The 17,436-nt window shown below is 34.5% G+C and overlaps 1 protein-coding gene and 1 non-coding gene across 10 annotated transcripts in view; one reads left to right on the top strand and one right to left on the bottom strand.

The window, feature by feature from the left end:
- Positions 1-17,436, bottom strand: part of DMD (dystrophin) — a 2,273,580-nt gene that overhangs the window by 799,235 nt on the left and 1,456,909 nt on the right. The window lies entirely within an intron of this gene.
- Positions 6,515-6,644, top strand: LOC124246236 (small nucleolar RNA SNORA31). The gene has a single exon (XR_006890440.1). It is a non-coding gene; the product is annotated as a small nucleolar RNA SNORA31 (small nucleolar RNA).

The raw sequence follows: 17,436 nt of genomic DNA, 5'->3' as shown, positions 1-17,436 counted from the left end.
AGTTTTATTTAATAGTATTTTTCTACATATTAAAGTTGAATAAATCAACATCTATCATGAAAATATCAAGGGAGAGGGTTGTTAAAAGTTCCATAAGTCTGGTTTACTTGACGCCCTATAAACGTGCTGCCTTTTATAAAAACTGAGATGAATACTCAAGTGAGGACAAGTTAGAATTATTACAGCAAACATATTTTAGGAAAATAGCTGAAAACAGCTCTAATTTTGTTTTGACATTCCAAATAAAAGGCTAATAAGAACTGTCATGATTTGGAGGCGTTTCCTCAAAACTCCCACTCTACACGATGCTTTTTCCATATTTATGCTCTTTTTTCTTATTCTTGGCTTTAATATTAACTTTAGTGTGTCTCTCCTCTGGCTCCATTATTTTCTATTAATATTTGATTTTATAGTTTGAAATTTTGTTATACACTGTCTCAAATCCTTTGTGGATTGAAGAAGGGTCTACATCAATAAAAACTAAAACTCAATTTTCTCCTTTAAGTAAGTACTTTAAATGTTTTAATCAGTAAAGACAAGCAAATAAGGTTAGCTTTCTATTCTACATTCAAAGCAACATCACATTCTCAACGTGTATAGAAAGTTGTGGGAAAAAAGGGGAAGAGGATCAATCTGAGACATTTGCAATACATTCCAGATTGAGTAACAAGTATCTACCTACTCATCTCTCCTGGCCTGATCCCCTGTTCAAACCAGGAATAGCATTTATTGTATAGAAAATTTGATGGTGTCAAATGGTCCAAGGTATTATTACTATGCTAAGAGGATTATCACATATCTTATTGTGATAATATCTTACTCTTAGATATTTTATAAAGCCCTGTCAGATTATTTGACACTCACACAAATGAATGAGGTAAGCAAAAAAATGTGTTACTATTCCTATGTTAAAGATGAGGAATTGGAGGTGATGGATATGTTTATGATATAGATTGTGGTGAGGGTTTCATGGATACATACTTATCTCCAATATCATCAAGTGTATATATTAAGTATGTATAGCTTTATATATGTCAACCATACCTCCATCAAGTGGTTAGAAAAAAATAGGATGAGGAATTGGGAGCCTAGATGACTTGTCTAAAGTCGACCTGCAGGTATCAGACCCAGGACCAGGTTCCAGATTCTCATCGAATTTCTGTGAGAGTCCCACTACACAGTTCTGCCTCTTTCGTGACTCAAGTACTTAGATATTACAGAGATATGCAGACACATGAAAAGTAGAATATACAAAATTGGGCAAATTGCATATGCATTTAAATTACTGCGAAAACAATAAACCAAGTGTTTCATTATTATAGCTCTTTTTGTTGGGAGAAAAAGCTTATTTGAGACAGGTTTTCCTATTAAACAACTATTCTGTCTTTCTATTTTGACAGTGTTTGCATATTCAGTTAAATGTAATCATTTTGTAAAAAAAAAAACGTGGACCAAAATAATGAGAAACATCGACCCAGAATATGTGTGAAGTTGATTTAGAGAGGACCACAGCGTTCCTAGATTCGATTACGTGTTTTTGTAAAGTCACTATATTAGAATGTCACGCTGACATGATGCTTGATAACGTATTTAATGGTTAAAATACGCATAGTGAACATTTGTGTAGAGTTCATTGCATCTAATTTTCTATTTTCCTTTGAAACAAGAAGGTGAATGATGCAACTGTGGTATTTTTTGCTGTTAAACTTAATGAAAATTCTGTCCACTATCAATCAAATGAATCTTTCCTTTTTTTATTGTGCAAAACAAATATGCTCGAAAGTAATTTATTTTTATTGAAAAGTCCTGTACTAACATGACGAAAAAGCACAAACAAGGTTCTAATTTCTTTCAGATGCACTTGCTGGCAAGATATACACTGGACGGTAGGGGAAGCTTTATTCTTACATTTATATTACTGAGGTTATGTGGACAGACCAGGTCTTGTACAAACGGATGAGTTTTTAAACTAGCATTTTTCAGTAAATAATATTGGCCAATCTTCAGAAATGAAAATAGGCACATTACCTTTTTCTCTGTAAAAATACAAGGTTGAATGGGGCTCATCTGAAATGTTGCTCCAACAGTACGATATCTACCCAGGCCAACAGTAATGTGGGATAATTTGTCTCAATGTGTTCTTGTTGTAATAGGTCATAATGTGATAATAAAAGGTCAACAAACCAAATGGCATGCCATAAAAACCAATGATATATGAAGAATAATTTCATTTTCCAAGTATTTAAAAATCATATTTGATTTTGAAGACCGCCATAAGAGTTAGAAACAAGGTGAAAGAACAGATGTGGTAATAAGTTACTATTATTTCTTTCAAAAAGAGAAGAATTCACAAAAATAGAAGTAAAGAAACTCAGAAGAGACCATAAACATTAAGAAATTTATCTCCTACTATTCTTAATTCAGCATATGAAGGTAATTTGGTTGAAGTACTGCTATTCATAACTGAGCCAAAAACAAAACTTCTGCACGATGGTTTAGAATTCTTTCACATAGCAATACATTCTCTGCTTGTCAATTTTAGCAACATTAAAAAAGAAATACCTCACTCCCCAGCATGCATGGTTATATAAAGAAATTGCTCTGAAAAGTCCATTGTGTTTTTTTAATATGAACATCAACATTTAGGAAAATATTTCTGTTGCCCCTATAGAATAGCCTTTTGGGTAAGTATGGATTAAGTTGACAGAGCTCTTACATGCTTGAACCCTGATATTTAGATTTTAATCGACAACCAACATTATCTCTTTAGTTCTAGATATTTAAATGTACAGAAATAAGCAAGAAGGTAACCGTTCATCTACAAGACTAAGAAGATTAATTTGTTCAATAAGTATTCATTGGGTGTACTGCATCTTCCATCAGACAGTTTCTGACCCCATGGCATCTGAATCTGGACATAGACAAACAACAAACAAACAAACATACACATATACACACACACACACAAATTGTAATAAGTGCTATGAAAGAGAAACACAGGATGCTATTAGAGAATGGAGGAAATGCCCAATAATTGGGGAATTGTTAGATAACATTATGACTTTATTAGGTGGCCTGGAAAGGCTTTTGGGATGAGGCTATTGAAATAAGAGCTGTGCAAAGAAAGATAGAGTTAACTATCTATCCAGATGGAGGAAATGGGATGTGTGAAGTCCCCTAGTCAAGAAAGGTGTTGATATGTGTGAGTAAAAAGAAGCTGAAAGAAAACAAGAATGGCTGTAGCCCGTTGGGTGCAAGGGAGGGTGACAGGAAATGAATTTAAATATACAGGTTCATGAATAAGGACAGTCATTGCAATGACTAAAGTTTGGAAATAATTCAAATGACCAATAATTAACTTAATTATTTACAATCATATTTGGGATCTTGTTATATTGTCTTTTAAAATAAAAAATGTGTAATGAATGGATTAAATAAAATATAGGGGAAACAGTAAACGATAGAAGATAAAACAGAATATGTAATACTATTCTACTTTTTTAATAGAAACAAAATCTGAAAAATCACCAAAAGTTTGAAAGTAAACTTAAAACCTATTAATGGCAATATATGTGGAGAAAGACTATGAGTGTTTTAACTTTTTAAATACTTTTATACATTTTCAAAAATTTTGACACTTAGCTTTAAAAATTATAGGCAAAAATGAAAAATAAAAACAAAAAGCAACCACCATACAGCCTTTCACTAAATACTAAAAATAAGCTTAAACAGAGATGGAACTAAAACTATAGTATTCTTGTGTGTATGTTGACATGAAGAAAAATGCTCAGTGAGACAAAGTGTGAATCCTGTTAACTATGATAGAGATAAAATGTCTATAGTTACGTATGCGAAGGGGAAGTTCTGTCTGTGTGTCTGTCTGCGTATCATGAGTAGAAGACATTTAAAATAATAGTTGTTATTGAGCTATTATAAAAAAATCACTATTTAATTACTTATAAAGTTTAGAATGATTTGCCAAACAATCAAGACTTTTATTTGTATTCATGAGTGTTGGAGGAAAAATGCTTAAATATCCATTTGGTGACAAAATTTAGCTGACTACTCCTCTTAAGTCCATTCGCTTATCATCTTCTCTGGGCATAAGGCAAGAATGACAAGATCACAACCATGTTAAAATGCTGTGGTCTTTATACTCAAAATCTCTATTATGTCTATTCTGCCTTACGCAAGTACACATTTCTTAATAGAGGCAACAGTAGTACTAACAAAACTCCTAAGTATTTTGAAAAAATATTTTCTCATCTACTGCTTATTTTCTAGCACGCATTTAAATAACTAATTTCTAAAGTTTGGATATATCCTGCCTTGTTTGAGAAAACAGTACACTACATAGAAAATCAGACTAAAGAGCTTATTACATAGTTATCTAAATTGAGGAGAAATTTGTGCTTTATTACAGAATATGGTGATTGATCTTTTACAAAGTTCAGAGCAGTAAGATTTCAAGGCAATAATTTCTCCATTTATCAGTTACGTGACTTTGAGCAAGTCAGTTGATCTCCTTCAGTTTATTTGTAAAATTTAATAAGCAATAATACTAGCACCTACCACCTAGTGTTGTTGTGGGGATAAAATGAGGTCTTATGAGTGAGCACCTGGTTCTTATATTTTAATTTCTTTTTTTCCAGCTCTGTTATGCATTGCTGATGAAAACCATCTTCTAAAAATTGACTTATACATATGTTTTCAGGAGCAGTTTTTATTTTTTAATGTGAGATACGGGTAGAATTTGCTGGGAGTAGCAAGTTGGCCTTAAATTATAGGGGGTGATTACTTACTGTCCTTATTAGCTACTGATTTGATTCAAAAGCACTGCAGTATTGCAAGTTACTAATTGCCCTTTAATCAATTTTTAAAGATTTTGATTCCAACAAGGAGAATGGCAAATGTTGATGCAGCCAGATTTGCGGAGCTTCCTTTGCAAATAAATAATGCTTGGTTTTGATTTTTCCGAGTAGTACTTCAGACTATGTTTTCTCCCCTCATACGTGTTCGCACTGGATCAGAAACGTTTGTCTACACCCCTAGTATAAGTGAATGGGTTTTTGACAAGCATAAGGAATGCTTCTGGATCTCTTTCCTCCCCCTGTGAAACGGCAAAATATTTCCTCTATTATATAAGATGGAAACTCAGCCCTGCACCAAGGCAATCGTTTTGTGTCCTTAATAAAGAAAAGTAATGGTAACAAGAACTAGGCCAAATGCCAGAGTCTGCTTGTATTGACCCAGCTTCTGCTGTGGCAGGTTATATACATCTATCCTGGGTAACATTCAACCTCTTGAAAGTGGCTTCCTTGTTACGGTGAATTACTGTTATCATTAGGGTAAGTTTCTCATCATATGCTTTTGACTATGGAGATTCAAACATCAATCAATCAACCCAACAAACAACAGCCACCAAAGGAATATTTGGAGTTTATTTAATTATGTCTAGCTTTGAAAGAACTCTATTGTGACTGAACAGTAGTGGACCTCTCAATTGATCGTTAATGCACTAAGCAAATGCATTTAATTTGGGGGCATCTTAGTGACTTTCATGTATAAAGGGCTCTAATGTCCTGCTCATATTTCTCTCCCCTTCTGTATTCACATAACAGTATTTCCATATTCAGTATGACCAGGTGCTCAGAGGTGTTTTTCCAGTACTAGGAACAGATAATAACTGTGGAGAGTTCCATATATGCATTCTAGCCCATTATTAACTTTAGCTTAAAATGTAAGATTTGAAAAGGGTCCACATATTTCAAGTGGAAGAAAAAGAGTATTATTTGTTCAGGTGTTTAGTGAGCAGAGAATGCAGTGCTTAATGTCATTCTTTTGTAGTTATTTTCAAGGCACCCACAGTTGCCAGGTATGTCTGACGTTTTGGCTCACAAAGTGTTATATCATTCTTGGCTTAGGGCATTAGCTAGAGTAAAATGGCAACAAGGTCTGCACTAGTATAAAAAAATGACTCAGCAGGAAAAAAATCTATTTAAAAATAATAAAAGTAAGAGAAATACTATCTCAAATTCCTATGGCATTTTATAGCTTACAAAGCATATTAATTAATTTGAGAAACTTCCGCATATTAACCCTATGAAAGATTGGAGCCACCTTTTACATCTATTTTGAGACTCTGAAGAGTGGCCAGTGATGTTCAGAGAAATTGTATCAGTCAAGGTTCCACAGAGACACAGAGGAACCAACAGAAGGTATAGATACATCCAGTGACACCCTCATTGACACATTCAGAATAATGTTAGACCAAATACCTGGGCCCCCTGTGGCCCAATTAACACATAAAATTATCTATCACAGAAATGAAGTAATTTGTTGAAGTTAAATTGATGAAGTTGAGATTGTTATTACCCAGGTATTCCAACTTCTAGCCCAATGTCGTTTTTCTCTACACTATCTTAAATTTCTTACATAAATGTTCTTAAAACAAACTGGGAAGGTTGTAAATTTCCTTAGGTCATAGATCCTTCAATGTATGAAGAAAGGTCGAATGCATCTCTTTGACACACCTGGAACAGTTACTATCTGCTACCAAGGTTTCCACTACAGATACAAGAAAAAAGTGTCCTCACAATTTCTAACTGATTGTGACAGCCAAGATTGAATGGGGGAATACAGGAGAAAAACATGGCATCACATGGGAAAACACGGAGAGAAAATATTTGAAACTCAGAAATAATCTTGTAAAGAGTAAACCAGATAACTTACTCCCCAAAGAATCTAAAATTCAAGTTTTAACAAAAAAGAAAACTTAGGAAGTATTTGTTAGACGGCACATTCATTTCTTGTCGGAAACTTGCTTTAATCTTAGGGACATAGTCATAAGAAAACTGTACAAAGAAGTTCTCTGCAAGTTCTCAATGATGAAAATCATTTTGACATCATGCTTTCATTGGAAGACGTATACAAAAATGGATTTGAATAAACATTTTGGTGCTGTCTTATAAGTGAAAGATACGAAAAGACACTGCAAGAAACCAGTTGTCTAAACCACTTGTACAAAAACTCTTTGCCATTTTTACTTTTTTCAGCTAAACACAGTCCTTTGGGGTGAGAATTTGACACTATTTAAAACATTCTTTTATTAGATGGTTCCCTCAAATAGTCAACTTTAAGGCATCATTTTGAAATAACATACTTTTCCCCAAAGCTGTGTCTATTACCCACACACTATTATCCTAGAGTAGCAGGTAAGTGTTGCTAAGAAAGTACATTCTTCTGCTTGTCATTGACATTACCATAGTCACCGTACTTGCTGAGGAACTTACTAGTGTTAAGGTCTCTCTTTTAAATATGATGATACCTGTTATTTTCCTTTCTTTAAGCTTTTTGGCACTTCATAAGAAATAATACACTACAAACACAAAATTAAGTTGTGATTATGAGAAAACCGCATAGTAAGTTAAGCAGTATATTTACAAAATGAATGGCTCAATTATTCAAATCCTAGTGGGGCAGTTTTAATCGTACCAGTATTTCCTCAGACTAAATAGACAAAGGCATTAATAACTCAGGTCAGCAAGTGTTTACTGAATTCCTACCATGTACAAGGCAATCAACTAAATCTGAAGTAAAATAAATATGACAATAGTTTATTACTCTGTAGAAGCTTAACACTATATTAGGAAACAAGATGTAATAATATAAAAAATTAAAGTTTTAAATAAGGGTTCAAGGCAATAGAAGACACATCATTTGGCAGTACCTGATTAATTTCTAAACGGATTGAGCAGACAAAAGTGATTGTAGTTCACCGGAGAGAGAGAGAGTCTTTTTCAAGGATGGATGGCAAATAAAAGGCCTACAGAGGAGTAATTTGTGAGTTTTTCTGAAAACCAAATATATTTTGAGAGTTGCTTGGACATGCTTGATGGCATATACAAAAATGAGGAAGTAGAAAAACACAGGTAGATTTAGGAGAGCATAATTTTGAGATCACATTAGAATGGGCCTTGAATACTAGGAACAGAGATTTTATACATGATCCTGTAAATATACGGGACCTACTGCAGGTTTGAGCAGACAAATGGCATGATAAAAGTGATTTTTAGGGCTGATCACAGTATTACAAATGGATTGGAAAGGAGAATGGAGAATGCGAAGGCAGAGAGACGAGATTCGAGGCAGTCACAGTATAAGGTAGTATGACTTTTACCTAAGAAATAACTTGAAGAAAAAGAAAAAAACAAGGTATTAAAAAGTGAAAGTATGGCCTGCAGAGAAGGGAGAAAGGGGTGTTGGGAGCTAGAGAGGTTGGAAAAGACAGGAAAGTGAATTGAGAGATGACTTTGAAGGGAAGAGTAGGGATGATTTTGCTGAAGGTATATGGAAATTGCAGTAATATAGGGATATCCAAGTGTGATGCCCTGTAGGGGTTACAAATGCAGGAACAGCAGTAGGACTGGAGATAAAGGTTGCAATAGGCATGAACAAATCAGATAGCTAAAGCCAAGAAATTGGAATAAAACCAAAGCTGAAGCTAGTGAGAGAAAAAGAAAACAGCATGCCTGAACCTGGTGTGGGCACATATTCAAGATGAGGGGGAAGACAGTTGCTAAGGAAGGATTTAAGGATATGGTAGGAATAAAAACTGGGAATATTATAGCTGCTAAAGGGCCGTTGAGTTTAAAACAAAGGGGGGAAGGAGTAGGGGTGCTATTGAACATGATCAAATGGTAGAGAAGCCAATGGATTTGGCAATTACATTAGCACTAATTTTGAGAGTTCCTTTGACAACTATTTAATGAGTGCCCACTATATACTAGGTACTATTCTAGGCACTGAGGATATAGCAGGGAGCTCTCATGTGGCTTACATGAAATAAAGAAAATAGACAATAAACAACTAAGAAAATAGACTATAATATCCTAAGGTGATAAAGAATATGAAGAAACATAAAGAACACCATGAGGAGATGGAGAGTGAGAGCTGGAGGATGTTATGGTGGTTATGGGAATGGGAGCTAACAGACACTCCTGAAGGAAGTGAGAGAGTGAGATTTGCGGCTATCTGAAGGAAGAAGGTTGAATTTCAATAGGAGGAATCAAACCAAATTCATAGAGAGAAGACGGTGAAGAATTTATGTTGGAATAATTTAAGATTTTGTGTATCTCGTTTTTAAAAGAATAAACTGGTAAGTCCTCTTGATAAGGAGCCAGTGGTGAAAGAAGTTTGGAAGACATTTAATAGGAACCAAAAGATCAAAGTTGTGAAGAAACAAGCTAAAATTAGGGTATCTCCTCTATGATCAGGTCACCAAAACTGTCTGTAAATGTCAAAAGGACTATGAAAAGGCTTAGATGATGGTTTTATCTTTCTGAATTTATCCTCCATCATTGCCTTTAAATATGCAGTTTGTTTTCTTAATTTTGTTTTACCAGATTTTAAAATATACATAATTTAAAATAGCTGTAAGAATATGATCATATGCATTCTCTTTTATCTTTTACTTGTCTCAGCCTTCTCCTGTTTGATCTACAAACTTTCCCCATTCAAATAACCTAATTATATATTTCCACATGTTTTGCACTCAATATATTCCTCCAATTTATATAATCACATAAAGCATACTTATACATATATAAATAAGACACATATCTATATAGGATTGTATTTTAAAATACAATTGATAATTTATTGTATATACTTTTATGCATGGGATTTTTGTGATCAATGTTATGTTGTGTTAATACTTCCTAGTCAACAGGTATATCTCAAATTCACACATTTTAATAGCTGCATCAGAGGCTATGCTTAGATGTTCTAAAATTTGTTCAATGATTTCCTTGTCATAAGTTGTTCTTTGTTTCCATTTTTCTTTTTTTCATTATGAACAATGCTGCAACAAATATCTTTGCACGTGTATCCCTTATGTACTAGTATTTTTATTTTATAGGTAAAGTTACAGGAAGTAGATTGTACACTGTAGTTTTCCATCTCTATGCTTGATTTTCACCCTTAACCTGTATGAAAGTTCTTTTGTTCCTAGGCCTAAACTCCAAGGCCTACTTAAATATCACCTACTATGTTTAATAAAAAGAAACTTATCTGAGCCTCAGAAATTCCAATGTTCTTTGTATAATGACTATTTGTACACCATATCCCTTATTCCTTTTTTAGACAGCATTTTCTTGAGAGCAGGAAACATGCCCAGTATAACTATATTTCTTCATACATGTTTAGCAGAGAGCTTTTCTCACAGAAGACAAAAAATACAAATTGACTTCTTGATATCTATATTTTAAAATACTACTTTAGATCAATTTTTAGGAAATAAACACATGGAATATATTATTGCCTTTAGAAAACTGTCTTGCTATATTCATCGCAGGTTTTCTTAAAATTCCTTTCATATTTAAGATTCTAGTAGCTTTTACTCAGATATTGGTGATTGACAAAAGTAATCCAGTAAGAGAGCTGGAAAAAGATTAATATTCAAGTACTTAGCCTTAGTTGTATAGCTATAAAATAAATGTATAACATTAAAATATATATTATAGGATATCATTATGCTTTTTCCCCATCTTTTCTTAGATCTTATACTTTTGTTAGGCAGAGGGTGAGAGGAGATGGGTATGAATGGAAATGATACTAGAAATAAATTAAAATTCTTCACCAATGTAAAAAGAAATCTTACTGGATTGTATGATAGGGCATTGTCCTTCATGTTCACCAAAAGCCTACAATAGGAAACCAGCCAATCTCTCGGGAGAATGTAGAAAGTTTGGGGGAAATCCAATCATATTTTATTTGCAGAGGGAATCAATATGGTAGTACTTCTCAAGTTCAATTCAATAACAAATGTGAAGAACAGATTTGCATTTACATCTAAGCAGAAGCATGGAGGATTAAAAAGATTTCAATATAATTTAGCAATCCCTTTGTCAAAATAGGGCATTCAGTGAACATAATGACACTCAAGGCCATCCTTCCAATAAATTACCCTATAAAAGTTCTATAAAAATTTAATATGGTACAGGTTGGGGAATATAGGTAATTAAATGTGTTGCAGAGGTAGAAAGAAGACCTTGGGAAAAGTAAAAGATTGTAATTAAGAGTTGAAAGAATAATTCTGAAATAAATGGATTATTTTAGGAAAATCTCATCAGCACGTTAATCACTTTAGTTCTCTCATCATGGGGGAGAATCTTAAATAGGTGCCTGGGTCACTGGTAGCCAACCTTTTGGCGTTTTCAGATGCTAGGAGTTTCATAACAGACAAGCTCTAAACCTTGATTGCTTTTCTAATAAGAACATTGTTGCTTGTCAATCCCCAATCTTTTTAATACACTGATGTCAGATGGAAACAAAATCAACTCCTGGATGGCAAGCAAGCTGCACTGGGATTGGGCAAGACTCGAAACCATCATCTGCAACACAGAGATAAGCGAGGCCGAATTCTCTGTGGTCTGTTGAGACTATATTATGTGAAATGAAGAATTTACAAGCAGAAACAGCAGCTAAAAATCTCATTATTAATGACTTTTGAGTAGCCATGGTTTCTGGTTTTTCACGCGAGTCTGTGAGAGACTTAACAAAGATGGAAATGTGGGCACAAAAATAATGATAGTAAATAATGACAAATAAACAGAATCTGGGACTAAAATGGAAAATTGTAACTGTGTCTCGAAAGTGTTTGTGATGTTGGCTGAAGAGTGAACTGTACAGGGTTTGTTTAAACAAAAGCTATGTAAATCTTTGCTCAGCTGGTTGTTCGAGAAAATAAATGGAACCAAACAGAGGAAAACAGGCCACAGGCTAGAAGAGTTTGTCAAGAATGATAACGGGCATCGAAGCAACAGGATTTAAAAATGATAGCCCAGCCTCTGTAAATAATGCAAGCTCTTCAGGATGCACTAGAGACCCAACTAGACAGCATAATAATTTTAGCTAAAAACCTGCTATTCCCACCATGAGACTCCATAAACTAAAGAAGAAAGCTGAGGAATTTTATATACCCAAAGCAACAACTGTTAGAAGCGTGGGAAACCTGGCACCTTTAAATCTCAGATTTTATCCCTTAGTTGCTCATGACTTTGCCCAGGAGATTTTATAGCACTTATACTGGATAAGGAAGACAATTAAAGCATCTCAGATTTTGTCTAACCATGCTAAAAATAAGAGTGATAGGTCTGAAGCAGAAATTTTGTGCCGTTGTATGCAAACAAAATTCAGCTGACAACCTAAGAAGTAAAATGACTACAAATGAGCTAAAGATACAAAAGTAGGTAAAATTCCCACGAATGCTGTCCCATCCCCCCTAAATATTTTACTTCCCCATTAAAATCCTCTGACATCGATAAAACACATTTAAGTTGGCAGGACAGGTGAGAAAATCTTCTTAAGGAGCCAAAACTAATAACACCATGTATCATCTGGAGAACAGTCTGGCAAGAGGACTTCTTTTCTCATTAACCTTCTGGGGCCTCAGCACCTGACAAGGTGTGGGGCTGCTACCCCAGAGACGGGATTCCCACTGACACAGAATAACTCGAGAAAAACTGACCCGAAGTTGGACATCAGTCATTTATACAACACCATTGGAGCATCATTAGCTCTCAGAAACCGTTTTATTTCAAGATACCCAGAAGCAGGCACTTGCCTCATGTCTTACCTCACCTCTCCAGATTAACCACACATGTACAAGGAAATGAATTTCTCCCTGTTGATCTCTTCATTGCAGTCTTGTGCCCACAAAACTTCAATGGATCTGCCCTAACAGGTTTAAAAGGCCAAGCCAGGAAAATTACTTGTACCTGGTTCTCAAAGTGAGCTCAAGAGAAGTTAAAGAATTCAAAGGGGTCACAGACATTTCTTCGAAGCTCCAAACAGTTCTTTGGTAATGATGGTGAGTTGTGAACAGTGTGGGCAATACCACCAGTATCTTTCCTTACAGTGCTTCTCAACTCTTTTGTGGCTCTGGCGAGAGGATGACATTCCTGAAGTTCTAAGTTGCATGTGTAAGGGTGTAAGTTTTTAAATTTGTATTTATTTATTGAACTATTTATTTATTCATTTATGGCAGAGAGGCAAGAGGTCGTAAAGTAAGTCTACGGGGTGAAAAATAAGTAGAAACATTTGAAAATCACCAGTGAATATTCTAGTGGTTGAAAAGATACCTTAGCATAATGAATGCATCAGAAACATGAAAGAAAAGATACAAAAATGTCAATAAGTTTGTAGGATTGTAGCTGATTTGTCTTCAGTGTGCTTTCCTATTTTTTCTAATTCCACAATTTTCTTCTAATAATAAAAATAAAATGCCACCAAATTTGAAAAGTTATGCATTCTGTGGATAATTTCTAGCACATCTTCGAAGATTTCACATGAGAGTCCAGCACTGGCTAACCAGAAGTTGCTGTCTATATTTTTCTTTGTTGAATGGAAGGTAAGACAGGGAGGCAAAAAAGGAGCAGAGAGGAGGAACGACAGTGCAAATGACTAGCTCTGTTCCAGAGCAAATGAGGTTTCTCCCATGAGTAGTCACTCGGTAAATGTTAATTGATGATAATCAAGAAAAATGAGTTTTGTTTTTCGTGCACTCCACAACACAGTTACATATTTTCACATTAGCTAAAGGTGAAAGCCAAACTGATGCAGCACAACTTTGCTCTTAGTGTTAAATACCTTTTCTAGAACAGGCAGCGTCCATGGTGAATCTAAAGACCTCATTTACTTGTTAAATGCATCTTTGCCACTATTTGCTATTTCTCTCTGTGCCACTAATGATGCCCACAGTAGTACACATAGCATCTGATTATGATTTCTTCTTTTGACTAACTTTTCCTTACTGAGAAACAGAAAAATATATAAAGGACAAAAACGAACTTCAAATCACATTAAAAAATTTACAAACATTACTGCTGAGCTCCTTAACAAAAGTGAATTGACCATGGTTTTATGACTTCCAAGGAACACGGCATTGGCAAAAAAAAATTGGAAAAAGGAAAATAATGTGAACTAGAATTTTGTAAAGAGTGCCAGTGCTAACATAATCAACACACAGTAGTAAGCATCAATCTTTGAAATATTAACCCGTTGAGGAGGTAAAGTGAGGCTCATCAACATCTTTCTACTCACAAAAATTAAAATCACTATCAGGAAACTTCCACAGAGAAAACAACTGCAGAAAATTTGAGAGAATCTTCTAGAAGCAATTTAGTCTTCAAACACTGTTTATTTAGTGGTCATCACTCCAAAGTCCAGGAAACCATAATGAATTCCAAAGACCATTCAAAAGACAAATTACAGGGAACATTGCACTATTTCTAAGCCCTAGATTGTGTAGATTTGTATATTGGGAATCAGGAATGAAAACAGCAAGGTCAACGGAAACATAGTTGCAGAACTTTTTCTAGTTGAATCCAAATCCATATTTTAAGCACTTAATTTTGGGCAATTGCTAACTAAGAAAATAAATGGGCGTTCACTTTTCTATCAGCTGTAATAAAAAGATAGTAACTGGAAGGCTTGATTCCTTAAACTTCAGGACTGTTTCTTGTTCACTTCAGTATCCTCAGCATCAAATAGAGTTCTGGGCACCCAGCAGAGCCCAAAGAATAAAAATATGTTGAATAAGTTAGTGAATGAATGAACGCACAAGTGGATAATAAATGATGAACAGTCTCAAAACCAGGATCCATACTGACAAACAATGAATCCTAACTACATCAATACAATGACATCATCTATACCAAGGGAAAAGGGAAGCGTAGTATACTTCCATGGATATTCATCATTTATAACTTGTACTGTTGATCTTCCATTCCATTCCAAAGTGTGAGCTCAATTCTTTTCAATTAATCTTTTTTTTGCCCTCATAACGATCTCAGGCAAGTACTGCTGCGAAGAGGTACCTGAACTGGGTGAACCCTAATTCTGAGGCCTGCACTGGCAAGAATCAACAAGCCACCCTTTATACTGGATCTTGTACCATTTGTGTATTCAGTCTTGGACTGGTCAGTTTGCCCACTTGGGGCTCATGGTCTTCATCTACGAAATCTGGGTACTGGATCGAGTGATTATTAGGTCCTTCATGCTCTTAGGTTTAACTCAGGTCAACCTAGGTTGCATACTAGACTCTATAGGAAGCTTTAGGAAATTTCCATTCCCAAGCCTCATGCCAACAAATTAAATCAGAATTTCTGTAAGTAGGTCCTAGACATACGTACTTTTTAGAAGTTCTTAGGTGATTCCTAACATGTATCTAAGATTGAGACTACCTCTTTAAAGACTCATTGTTGTCAATTGAGTGAATCAAGCATACTTTAATTTCAGAGCCATAAAACAATTCTTTGTACTTTTTTATGCCTAAAGTTATATATCTCTAGAATAAAGATAGATGCGCCTATTTTTAAAGGGTGCATGGCTTTTTTTATCACAACCTAATGCAATAATTAATAGTCCATATTTTCCACCAATTTTCAGTATTTCTTAGTATTTTCAGGCATGGATGGCTCCATGGTTCAAGATTTCTGCATATTTAAAAGCAGTTGCCCAAAGCATATTTTAGTCTGTCAGTGGATGTATATTCTGCCTGCTTTTAATAACAAAAATTTCATTTTAAGCAATAATCCCTAAAAAGGATTTCCTGGCAGAATAGTTTATATCATAAGAGCATATGGGAGTTAAGAATAATTATTCAGAGAGTATCTTTCTCCAAAGAGCTTAAAGCACTTTATGGAATTCATCTAATTAACGTTCACACTACATCCATGAGGAGGCGGTGGACAGTGCAGCATGGATGGCTCTGAAGTGAACTCATTCCATTCAGTGAGAGGATGAGAATAAACCCAGCACCACAATGCACCAATGCAGGAGTTATATAGTCTACTGCTGTTCATCAGTCTGACAACAATTACATTTTAGCACAGCAAAATGAAGAGGAAGAAATTTTCTAAATTAGCCTTTATATTTTCCCCATGATTTCAAGTACTCAAATACTTAAAAACACAAAAATATCAGTTACTTAAAAAATTCCAGATGCTTCAGCATTATATAAATAGAGACAAAATCTGATTAAAATGTGGGACTCCCTTAATAGAACAATATTTACATTGCTTTTCATTCACACAATAAATGGTAAGCATTGTCAATATGTGTGGGCATATTTACTTAGACTTAACTGTGACCAAAGTGTGATTGCGTACTTTTATCCCAGACAGCCTGATAGATGAATTTAATTTTAATATCATCACAAAAAAGCATTTATTAAATGCATACCTGTAAACACATTTTGATGGCATGGAGAGGATATAAAGATGGTATTGCACAGTAGTTAAAAAACAGGAAGGCTGATTAAAAAAAAAAAAAACCTCAGTATCTTTTTCCTGTTTTAAATCACAGTGTGTAGCTGAGCTTTCCCACTGGGATCACGTCTTAACCTGACCTGATTTCTTTAAACTGGTCAGATTTCCTCCAGAACAAAATTAATAAAAGAATTCACAGAAGGCTTACAATTTCATTAAAATAGATAAAAAGTTCTGCCTTCATAAAAATTTCATTGGCAAACTCATAGGCACAAAAGAATACTTATAAATTCTACAAGGCATAAACTGTGAAATCTCCTTATATTTTAAAAACAAAGTATTTAGTAAATAGCATTATTTGTCTTTCCACATAGTCATACCATGCTGACAGAAGATGAGTATAAGGACATTAGTCCTCCCTCAAAGACATTTTTTGTACATTTTGACATTATGTGTACATTTGAGACAGGCTCAATTTATCTCCTCACTTTGCTCACAGGGGAATTACTGGTAAATATTTCCTGCCTGAAAGCAGAGAGTTGACTCTGATGATTATCCATATAAATAAAAAATATCAAGTCTATTCAGAGAAATGTAAGCAAAAGCATCCACAAACCAACGGGAAAATACTTTAATGTTTATCTTTTTAGGCAATTCATAGTACTAATCACTGACTTCACGCTATTTCATTTAAAGTTGTTATTCATTAATTTTAGTGTCGAATCACTTGGAATTTATAATGCCATCCAATAAACAGACAACCTTTTAAATGTGTTCCTTTACCTACATCGAACATGCAGATAAAAATTACAGATTTTTCCATGAGAAATTTATCCTGACTGGAAGTAATAGCAATACCATCTCATGCTTTCATGTAATATAAATATAAAGCATCGCATAAGAATAAAGCAAAATAATACCCTTTGAATATGGATTTACCCTTTTGAGCATGGCTAATCTTAATAATTGAGTGGCCACTAGCTTCAAAGTAGAAAAAACAATATGAAAGGAAAAGTGCCCAAATCATTTTAATGTAAATGATTGGTCATTGCTAACATATAAGAACTATTACCATCCTGTTAGCCTACTTTCCTAGAGTAAGTCTAGGGACTAACGGGACAATTTTAAAACAATCCCTTTTCTACGTCCAGGAAAAGAAGGAATT

Source organism: Equus quagga, chromosome 10 (genome assembly GCF_021613505.1).
Source record: "Equus quagga isolate Etosha38 chromosome 10, UCLA_HA_Equagga_1.0, whole genome shotgun sequence".
Taxonomy (NCBI): domain Eukaryota; kingdom Metazoa; phylum Chordata; class Mammalia; order Perissodactyla; family Equidae; genus Equus; species Equus quagga.
This window is presented reverse-complemented; position numbering and strand designations above follow the sequence as displayed.